Consider the following 12,528-nt stretch of genomic DNA (forward strand, 5'->3'; position numbering starts at 1 on the left):
ATGCATTTATAGCACAACAAGGGAAATGTAGTTCAGTTTAAAAAGAGGCTGATCTGTTCAATTTGTTGTACTACTTTCATTGGTTACGGAAAATGATGATAGGTAGTTTGCTTTGTTACAGTTGATTCCACTGTTGCGAAGCCTGCTTGTCATTTAAATCATTGTTTACATTGATATGGGATGGTGATTACATTTTTTACCAGATCTACTTCATAGGTGCCCCAATGTACAGAATTAATAGCCCCCAGCCAATCAAAAATAGTATTTCTTGTCTCTTGGGGATACATTTTCAATAATGTGCCTTGTTAGTATACCATGATTATTGTGTGGGTATTTTTGTATTTCCAAATTACTAATTACTTGTATTTTAATTAAATACATTTTTCACATCAGTATTTTGTATTTTATTTTGTTACATTTCATGAGCCAGTACACTCTAAAAAATGCTGGGTTATTTTCTCAACCCAAACGCTGGGTTGAAACTGTTGGGTCATTGTGTGGGGTTGTTTTTACTCATGTTGGGTTATTTTCAGACAGTTTAGGACAGCGCCCCTCTTCCCCACCTGACGTGAGTACACTACCCAGCACCAGGGTAACTAACACAGCTGCATAGTTATTTGAGAGTTCGGGGGAAATCGTTATTCTTTCAACCGTCCATGCATTCCAGCAGCTGTCAACATGCAATGGAAATCAGGTGATTTTGGAAGGTATGTGTCTGCTTTTAACTTTTTTTTTTATTCAGACGGATTTTAAAAGTCCACCCAGAGACCTTCGTACGGAGCCACTAAGGGGACATGAGCAAAACAAAATGTAAAGTTTAGTTTCATGTGCACACGCAAAACCTTTTCACATAAAACTTTCATGTGCGCACATGAAACTTTCATGTGGGTTTTGGTATTACAGAAGCAGGTTTCCTAACTTAACTTAGGATGAGATCCTATCTTATCTTAAGATAGGAATTTAGCCATTACAGAATCATCCTAAGTTAGGAAATTCCTAACTTAGGATGCCTAAGTTAGGTTGCCATTCACCCTGTCCTAAATCAAAATAACTGTCACTAACTGAAAAAAATATGGCAGCTGCTTTTAGGTATCTTTTGCGCTTGTAGGTATCTTTGGGCGGTGGTAGTGTAGTGGTTAAGGAGCTGGGCTAGCGTTTAGTAGCCTGAAAGTTGTCGGTTCAATTCCCAGCTTCCACCGTTGTGCCCTTGAGCAAGGCACTTAACCCCAAGTTGCTCCGGGGACAATGTGATCCCTTGTAATATAGCTGACATATGTAAGTCACTTTGGTCAAGAAGTGTCTGCTAAATGTAATGTAATGTAATGTAATCTTTGACAATGAAGATGAACACATTAACAGAAATGTAATGGCAGAAAGGCTACTTAGACCGCATAATGATGTGTTAAATTTTCCGGACCGTGTTTTAATTTAATTTTATCGTCTGCCAAGACATTTAATTTTGAATTTGGTGGAAGAACTACGTCCAGTTCTGGAGAGGCCTACAAGGAGACATGGAGCCTTGCCAGTGTTTGTGCAGGTAACAAATGCTCTGCGTTTTTTTGCCAAGGGTGACTTCCAGACTGAGGTTGCAAGCCTGTCTTCGGTGTCACAGCTGTGTATTTCACGCAACCTCGTGGAAGTCACCAAAGCCATCTGCAATCTAGCACCAAATTATATTCAATTTCCGCGTGGAAAAGAGCTTCTGCGGATAAAGGAGGAGTTTTTACAACAGAGTGGAATGCCTGGGGTAATTGGGCTTATTGATGGGTCACTTTTTCCAATCAAAGCTCCAAGTGGCCCAAGTGAGTTCAGAGTTGGGAAATGTTTGAGAGTGCTGAGGAGTGAATGTGTGCAAAGTCAGTATAGTGTGAGTTCAGAGTTCGGATGGCCTGGGGATAAAAACTTCTCCTGAGTCTCTCAGTTCTGGCTTTGTGACTACATAGGCGTCTTCTTGATTTCAGCGGTAGGAATAATCCATTGTTAGGATGAGAAGAGTCCTTCAGAATCTTTTGGGCTCTTAGGAGTACTCTTCTGGAATAGATATCTTGTAGAGCAGGGAGTTGAGTTCTTATAGTACGTTCAGCTGAGCGCACTACTCTCTGCAGAGTACTACAATCTCTAACTGTGGAGTTCCCATACCAGGTGATGATGCTACCAGTTAGAACACTCTCAACCGCTGAAGTGTAGAAGGCCTTCATGATGGATGTAGAAACTTTGAATTTCCTTAGCTGACGAAGGAAGTAGAGTCGTTGTCTGGACTTCTTCAGAACATATTGAGTGTTAACAGTCCATGTTAGGTCTTCAGTAATGTGGACACCAAGGTATTTAAAACTTGTGACTCTCTCTACAGGTTGCCCGCTGATCATTAGTGGGGTGTAACTGTAGTTCTGCTGCTGCCTTCTGTAATCCACTACCATTTCCTTGATTTTATTGATATTCAGTGTCAAGCTGTTAGATTGACACCACTGTGCCACCTCATCAACCTGATCCAAGTAGAGCTGTTCATTGTTGTTACTAATCAGGCCCAAGATCACTGTGTCATCTGCAAACTTGATGATGGAGGTATGACTACTGTTGGCTTTGCAGTCATGTGTGTAGATGTTGTACAGCAGTGGACTCAAAACACAGCCTTGGGGAGCACCAGTGCTGATGGTTAATGAGTCAGATGTCAGACCCCCCACTCTAACCACTTGTGAACGGTTGGTGAGGAAGTCAAATATCCAGTGACACAGGGTGGTGTTCAGTCCTAAGGCCTTCATCTTTGTGACCAAGGTGAGAGGTACTATCGTGTTGAATGCTGAACTAAAGTAAATGAACAGCATCCTCACATAATTTCCATTCCCCTCCTCCAGGTGAGTTAAAGGAGAATTCCGGTGTGATATTGACCTAAAGTGTATTGAAACATGATACCGAGTGTGAACGTATGTCTCATAGCCCATCTCGACTTGTCCCCTGCACTCCAAAATCTGGCGCTAGTTAGCCGATGCTACCAACAACTTTTTCAGTAGTGGTGCTTCGGCATCGGGCTAGCCATGCAAATAAATCACTGTTTTACACCCATTTACAAGGCTCAATGTATCTCCACATTTCATTGGTAGACTTCCTAGGGCCCTGACATTTAAAACGAGACATTGAGAACTTTGAAAAAGCACTGGTAGTTTACTTACAAGATGATTTATACAGACAGTATCTTCACGAAGTTTAACGTTTGCAGCCATCTTGAATTTAGTCACGATAAGTCGAGCAACGAGTAAGAATGAACAGGTATGATAAGGGATCAGATTCCAAAAATAATTCAGTGGAAATGCATGGATTCCAGTTTCTTCCAGTAGCAGCAACTGGAATCCATGCATTTCCACTGAATTATTTTTGGAATCTGATCCCTTATCATAGCTGTTCATTCTTACTCGTTGCTCGACTTATCGTGACTAAATTCAAGATGGCTGCAAACGCTAAACTTCGTGAAGATACTGTCTGTATAAATCGTCTTGTAAGTAAACTACCAGTGCCTTTTCAAAGTTCTCAATGTCTCGTTTTAAATGTCAGGGCCCTCGGAAGTCTACCAATGAAGTGTGGAGATACATTGAGCCTCGTAAATGGGTGTAAAACAGTGATTTATTTGCATGGCTAGCCCGATGCCGAAGCACCACTATTGAAAAAGATGTTGGTAGCATCGGCTAACTAGCGCCAGATTTTGGAGTGCAGGGGACAAGCCGAGATGGGCTATGAGACATACGTTCACACTCGGTATCATGTTTCGATACACTTTAGGTCAATATCACACCGGAATTCTCCTTTAAGGTGGTGTGCATGAGGTTTGAGATGGCATCCTCTGTCTCTGTAGACCTGTTGGCTCTGTAAGCAAATTGGAGGGGGTCGAAGGAGGCAGGGAGGGATGAGCAGATAATGTTTTTCACAAGCTTCTCAAAACACTTCATCACTGTAGACGTCAGGGCTACTGGGCGGTAGTCATTCAGACATGATGGACTTTTGTTTTTCGGTACTGGAACAATATCAGACTGCTTGAGGCAAGTAGGAACTTTAACTTAACTTTAACTTGGTAATCAGGCGAGGTTACCAAGGTTAGTTAGCAATGTAATTCTTAAATAAACCTTTACATTGTGGTGAGGTAAAATCGATTGTCATTTCCAAGGAGATGAACTCCATAGCCGTGTCCATTCTCATTATATCTTGAATAAATTATTGTGCCCTTTTGAAATTAGTTTGGCACAGATCCTGTGTTTTTATTTTACCGGTGTTATGGCAACTGGCACCCATGTTAACTGGCTGCGTTGGTGACGTTTCACGAGTGATGACGTTTCTTTGACAGATGTGGCCGCTTGCAGATTTGTCACTTTCTGATGGAAACTGGAGACGAACAAATACAAATATGCATGACATATTTAAATGTCAAAATTGTCTGTAGTACGCTACATGCACTGGACCATGAATATGCCACCAAAAAATAAATACAAATAGCCTAATAATAACTCTACGTGCATGGTGGACTGGACGGTTGGAAGAATAACAATGTTTTTTCAAACTCTCAAATAACTATGCAGCTGTGTTAAATCGAACCTGCTTCCCAAATTAAACATCTTACATGATAACCATTCATCTACGTACTTGCGCCACGAACCAGCTGATAAGTAATAGTGAAATTTACTTTACTTTATACAATTAGAAGAAGTCAGCTGATGATCGTAGCAAGTTAACATGGCTGATGGTCAAGTATCATGGTTACGTTTTCAAACATTTCACTGACTGCTGGTCAGGCTCTCTGTGGCCACCTAGTATCTGTAGCCTAAATTGAGGAAGCGTTGCTAGTCTAAAAATAAATAAATAAATAATAAATAAAAAAACGTGTGATGGGGAGGATTAAACCCATGTCGACTGCGTCAAAAAGCAATGTGAAGGCATTTACCTGTTGCGCCACAGGAGAAGCACGAACGCGTGAATTGGGAAATAAAATATATTTAAAAAAAAACATCAAACCCATATTTACATGTCAGCAACATTAACGTTAATAGCCTGAGTTTTTACTCTCCCTGTGCGCAAATTTTGTGTAAAATATGGACACGTTATAGACTTCTCCTGCCCATTGCAGTGTGCGTTTCAATGCCTGTGTTTCATGAACTGAATTCTTAAAAGAATAGGCTGGACAAAAGGATACACAATTAGGAAACACATTTTTATTTGATTTTTATCTGAAGTATCTGTAGAGCAAATATGCTGACGTTCATGTGGCTCTACAGACACTTCAGATAGGGGCGGCCACAGCCTAGCCTCAGTGAAACGTTTGTAAAACTTAACCATGATACTTTGAAGGCCTACTAAATGGCTTGGGCAACGGTAGCATGATAACATGGTAGCCAGATAACATGAACAGCTATGTTAACTTGTTACAATTATAATAACGTTAGCTGATTTCTTTTAATCATACAACTAAAGTCAATTTCTATGAGTGCCATCAGCTGGTTCATGGCGCAAGTGGATGGACGCCTGCTTACCACACACAGAGCACCTTAGAACACCTTACCATACCTTACTATGCACAGAGAATCACAGGCTCAGTCCCTGCCTCAGTCATTGCAAGTGCCTCTGATTGATTAATCACCACTATGTGGATACTGTTTTTAGAATTGATTTAGATTAAGTGTTAGTATTTTAGTATATTTAGCATATTCTTTATCTTCCACTGTCCTTATTGCTTAGTTGTGTTTTTATATTATATACTTTAATTACTCTTTGTGCTGTTAAAGAATGTGTTTGTGTTGTCTGTATGCTGCTGAGACCTTGAATTTCCCCTGGGGATCAATAAAGTATCTATCTATCTATCTATCTATCTATCTATCTATCTATCTTACCAAGCAAACAGGTCAATTTATTCGTGGTTCAATACCCACGTGAAATTAATTTATGCTATTTAGGTGTTTGTTTTTTGGGTGGCATATTCATGGTCCAGTGCATGTAGTACTACATACAATTTTGACTTTTAAACATGTCATGCATATATTTGTGTGCGTCTCTAGTATATCAGAAAGTGACAAATCTGCAAGCGGCCACATCTGTCAAAGACTCGTCATCAACGCAGCCAGTTAACACGGGAGCCAGTTGCCATGTAACACCGGTATGCACACGAAGGTCTGATGTAGCTAAGCCTACATAATATCAGTGAAATCAGTAAATATGTGCTAGTATTTGAATTTGTTTTTAATTGGTTGGTATTGTTTTTACATTCTATTATTTCCTATTTTTAGTTTGATAAATGTAGTTTCATCTGAGAACCCTGATATCTTAATGAAACGATTTTCTATCTACAAACAATTACATTAAAAGTGTAGGTGCAGTTAGGTTTTATACACTGTTCATATGTGTTAAGGAAAGGGGTACCCAGCAGACAGGAGGCACAGGATAAAAGCCGTGAGCAGGCCGCAGGGAGACGACACGATGAGGGCAGAGGGCAGAGTTGATCAAAACAGTTCTCTTTTGGATATACAGTATTAAAACGATGAGATATTCTGTAGCCTACTGATTATCAGTTTGTCACATGTTTAGACCTTGTATGTGTGTTGCACAACACATGTTGCACTTGGTGATCACGGTGGGGATTGATATGGTAGTGGACCATGATGATCAGAAGAAGTGAAGGAGCAGTATGGTGGGGTAATTCGCACTCTGTATGTTTTGGATGTCTAAGTTACCAAATATAGTTGGGAAAGAAAATTAATTGTGTGTGAATCACCTTCACAGCTATAAATGGCCAATTTTTTTTTTTAAGCTGACTGTACATATCTGGTTGTGCTACTGGCTGAGGCTGACTGTTCAGACTGTACAGACCTGTGTCTGTAGTAGCCTAGGCTACTTGCCAAAGACATGTGTACTGGACTGGATTCTCTTCAATATTTTTTTCAAATGTAGACTAAAGCTATTTAAATATTTTAATAGGCCTATTTTATATACTTTACTATGTGCATCTATTGTGCCGTATGCAGCACAGCAGATCAAAGTTAATCCATTAGGCTAATTTACATTTTGCATACATTCTGTTGTATCTAAACCAACCAAAGCTTGACTGAAAAATTGTAAAACCATTGACTTGTTTTAAAAAAATGTATGGGAAAAGTGAAATCCCCTATTAATTAAGAGACAGGTCCTCCTCGCATATTATTATGACCGCCGCGCAGCGAAGCGGCGGTCATATAGGTTTAGTCAGATTGTTTTTTTTTTTTTTTTCTTTTTCTTTTTTTTTTTTTTCTTTTTCGCATGCCCAAATTTCCGTCAATGATTCCCGGGACACTGAAAGACCGGGGTACACGAAACTTGGTGGGCATGTAACCCCACATGGATTAGATGTAAAACAGCATTTCGTTTCAGACTAGGCTACTGTTACTTAATTTGTGCATTAACAATAACGTTTCAGACTACTGTTACTTAATTTGTGCATTGACAATAAAGTATTACATGAACTAAAGATGACTAAAATCTTATGTAGAAGAAGAAACATTCACAAAAAATCCATCCATCCAAAAATGACCTTTGTTTTTGATAGCTGTTGAAAACGGCATGGAACTGACAGAGATGTTTTTGTTTAAAAATACATAAAAAATAAATAAATAAATAAATAACATTATGCTGATACCTTTTGCTTTTCCCAAATACAATGTAGCCTACAGGTGTAAGTGACCTTTCATCAATCCAGTTGCAATGGATGAACTGTGATGAACTGCCCTACTTGTGATTGTTTAGAGATTTTAAAGGTTTTATAACAATTCTACATCTTCTTTGGCTATTCTACAATCTATTCACCTTTTCAGCACCAGTAGGGTACTTTCTGTGCAGCCGCACACACACACTCAGGCATGCCAAACAAGCATACACAAAAGTTTCAAGAGTGGGGGATGGAGTAAAATATGGAGACAAATTGAAGTGTGATTTATTTTCGCGGAACGGATGTACAGGACTGAGCGGCGGTCATATTTTGTACCGCTATGCGGTACATCTAGTTTGGCACTTGGACTTGGACATTGTATAATGACAGTTATTAGCAGTGCTTGGTGGCCATAGCAAACCCCCAATGCCCTTCACCCTCTCTACTTAATGTCCATTAGTGCAATTATCGCTTATGGGAGTCTCTGTTTTTAGACCACGGTATTTTTAAAACTGTATGCGGCCCTGGTTGCCCCGATGACCAATAGGGTTTTTGATAATGGATTTATATATGAAAATGTTCAGAGCTCCAAACTGTACAAGTGTACCAAGTTTCATCCTTTTATGGAAACTGACCCTATTAACATATCACATGAAGTTCAGTAAAACTGCCATAAGTAAAAATGTTGGCCTTTGACCTAGATGCACAAATGATGCCAATTTTGACAATTTTACTTGGATTTTCAAAAATGATTTGTTAGTTTTGAGTTGGGTAAAATCTTCCTGGACTAAAATGCTCTGTGTGAACTGTACCGGTCCATTGACACATTGGCACAGCTTCCTTCACCATTTTAATGACTTGCGCCGTCACTGTAGCTTTGTTTAGTTGTACTTTAATCGGCAGGTCTTTGGCCCATTGCTCCTGAATGTGGCTTCCATGCAAGTCCCATCATCTAGCCTTTCAACCTCTGGGGGTAATTTACCTACTAAAAAAATCATTGGCCAATGAATCATAGCCACTATCTGGACAGTCTATGAAAATTAGGTTTATCTTTGTTATAAAGATTTTATACATAAGGTTATACATCCAATGTCTCATAGGCCAGGCCTACTCACTAATGTGTAAAATATAGTGCTTAATAAGCCACTTTATAAAATAGTAATAATGCTTGGTATAATAATAATAATAATTTATAATAATAAGTTATTGTAATATAATTATGACCGCCGCGCAGCAAAGCGGCGGTCATATAGGTTTAGTCAGATTTTTTTTTTTTTTTTTTCTTTTTTTTCTTTTTCGCATGCCCAAATTTCCGTCAATGAGTCCCAGGACACTGAAAGACCGGGGTACACGAAACTTGGTGGGCATGTAACCCCACATGGATAGCATGGAACCATCGTTTTTCATTTTGATCTGTAACCCCCCCGCTTGACTGGACCCCCCGAAAGGAGGGTAGGGCAGACACAGTTTTCTGTGAATATCTCGAAAACCGTGGGGTTTAGGAGGACCATTTTTTTTTGTATGTTGATCTCAAGGGGCCATGTCAACCCATTCCATAACCACTCATTTCATGTATAGCGCCACCTAGTTAAACACAAAAAAGTAAAAATGAGGTGTTGTAATTGAAGGTATCTGTGACCTAACATAGTCACAACTGCACGAAATTGGAAGTGTAGGATCATTATGACACCCTCTGTATGCACGCCAAGTTTTGTGGAATTCCGTTCATGGGGGGCCACACAATAAATTAATTTATGTTACTATACACCAACTGGCCTGTAGGTGGCCGGAGACAGTTTTCTGTGAATATCTCGAGAACCGTAGGGCCTAGGAGGTCCATCTTTTTTATGTATGTTGGTCTTAAGGGGGCATGTCAACCCATCCCATTACCACTTATTTCATGTATAGCGCCACCTAGTTAAAAATTAAAAAGCAAAAAATGTGGTGTTTTCATCACAATATCTCTGGCTGACAAGGTCAAAACTGCACGAAATTAAAAGTGTAGGATCATTATGACACCCTCCGAATGCGTGCCAAGTTTTGTGTACTTTCGTTCATGGGGGGCCTTACAATAAAATAATTTATGTGTACATTTAGTGACGTACACCAACAAGGATTCCCGGGACACTGAAAGACCGGGGTACACGAAACTTGGTGGGCATGTACCCCCACATGGATAGCATGGAACCGTCATTTTTCGTTCTGATCTGTAGCCCCCCCGCTGGACTGGACCCCCCGAAAGGAGGGTAGGGCAGACACAGTTCTCTGTGAATATCTTGAGAACTGTAGGGCCTAGGATGACCATTTTTTTCCGTATGTTTGCCTCCAGGGGTCATGTTAACCCATTTCATGTGCACACATGTGCAGAAACAGATACACACACACACACACATTCATTCACAGTAATGTCACAGGCACAAACACAAGCACGCACGCACACACACACACACACACACACACACACACACACACACACACACACACACACACACTCACACACACACACACACACACACACACACACACACATAACATAAACATAACACAAACAATCAAGAATTTCTCAGAATTATAAACAGGCAAGATGGAGGTGGAGTTGTATAAAATGAATTTTACATGTGAAATCTATGAACTAATCATGTTTTGGTACTTGTTGTCTAGCAGATACCAGTGAGAATTGAGTGTGGATAATGCAATTTAGTGAGACAGTTAGAATCATATAGGCCTTTCAGCGTGATTTCTTTTTGTGGAAAAAATGTGCTGGACTGGGCGGCGGTCATATTTTGTACCGCTCTGCGGTACATCTAGTTATTAATACATTCTATTGAAATAAAACTGCATATTTGTGAACATGTACATTATTGCAATGAAAAATAATGGGGGGAAATGTAATGATGATGCCATTGACCCCCAGAGGTCAGATACAAACTGGCTTCACGTCTAAACTTTAGAGTGTGTATTATATGTGGAAACTTTCATGCTTTAGTCATAAAATGCACAATTGTTATGCTTATCAGCCAACTACAGTACTTACTGTAGTATGCCTTACATGTTCAGAGATTAACATGGCAAGTTCGACAATATTCGCTATTGAGTTTGTGTGTTTTGTGCTGAAATGACATGTCAAAATTACAAATATAACTGTCCATAATGTTTTACTTGACATTATTTTTAAACTGATATTTTGTTACAATTCTGGTATTCCCAGTGCTGAAGTCTTTGTGTGGTCTATAGGGCCAGATAACAAGAGCTTTTCAATTGCCTAACTTAACTTCAGTTGCTTAGTTCATGTGGTGGAAAAATGCCACTAACCCGTTACCACCAAATTAGCACTCTGAATAACATGACCCGTGGAGAAACGTCTGAAATGAAAAGAAGCCGATGATGGCCTTTATTCACAAAACCTCCTTGTACAGCTCTGACCAAGCAGAGACTAAGTTCAGCCAGGCAGGTGATGTGAATAGATCGATGTACTCTGCAGCGGAGAATCCAAGAACCAGGCCTTTGGTGAGAAATTCACAAATTCTTAAGTTTATCTCCTTGGGAGTGAGCTTTTATTCTCTAGAGCTGGTGTTTGAACACCACGTCTTTCCATACGTAACCTGGCCAATCACAGCCAGGTGTCTGTCCTTTATGTTAATGGAAGCCACCTTTTTAGCAATCAGCGCATACCCAATTAACTATATTGGTGGATCAGTTTACAGTATTGTCCACAAAAATAATGTGCACCATTCATTCGGTGGTGAGTCTATTAGATTACATACAGCAGGCCTGGTTCATGTACAGTAGGTATAAGTAAGTGTGTGTGTGTGTGTGTGGGGGGGGGTTATTACATTGGCAGTAGGCAACAGTTATGTTGGTGGGAAATTATTACGTTGGCAGGATTATTATGTTTAAAACGTGCAGATTTTTTAACAAAATTAACAAAATTTAAAAAAAAAAATACCCCTGGAATAATTTTCTCTTGACTGATATGTTTGTTCTGGTAGGTATTATATGAAATATGTTGAGCTCTGTGAATGCAAATAAAGATGTTTCTATTGATTATTTATAAAGGGTATGAATAATTTTGGACATGCCATTTTTCATAAAAAATATTAAAAAAGATGAAAATGCTTCTTTTTTTGATTCCATGTTTCTCCCACATTGTCTTGCAACATTTTGGCATGTGACAGTGTCATTTTCAACAAACCTATTGGTCAAGAGAAAATCAACATTATATCAATATTTGCCAGGGGTATGAATAATTTTGTTCTTAACTGTATGTTGGTGGAAAGTTATTACGTTGGTGGATGTTACAACCCTCTGTTAACATTATGGTTAAGGGGTTGGGTTTGGTGAAGGTGTTCAATTGTGTAATTGCGCAACAGCAATTTTATATAGTATCCAAGTTAAGTGTTACCCCACTACTTACCTCCACACACCTACAGAGGGAGAGAGCGCGAACGCACAACATGACACACCGCTACCAGAAAGAAACGGTTCCCTGCAATCATGCCCTGCAGCTTCCCCAGTAACACAGGATTTTCAACGTTTACAAAAGCAAGAGCATTTATGGGCTGTTAGATGGCCGTCAGCTTGACTGTTTAGTGGAGGAGTGAACTGCAGCAGACTGAATGCGCTGTGGAGGAATGGTGGAGAAGAGGTTGTAAGTGACCTGGGTGGGTGGGTGGTGGGGCCCTGGGTGCTTGCTGGAGGGAGTCTTTCTCTGTCCTTCTGTGCCCTTATTTGGTCACCACAAAGGAAACTCTGGGGAGAGGAGAAGGGAAGAGGGAGAGAGAGAGAGAGAGAGAGGGAGAGAGGAGGAGAATGGGAGAGAAGTGGGAGGAAAATGGCCAGGGGAGTGAGGGGTGGGGTGGGCGAAGGACGGGGCAGAG

This window comes from Alosa sapidissima, chromosome 5 (genome assembly GCF_018492685.1).
Source record: "Alosa sapidissima isolate fAloSap1 chromosome 5, fAloSap1.pri, whole genome shotgun sequence".
Lineage (NCBI taxonomy): Eukaryota > Metazoa > Chordata > Actinopteri > Clupeiformes > Clupeidae > Alosa > Alosa sapidissima.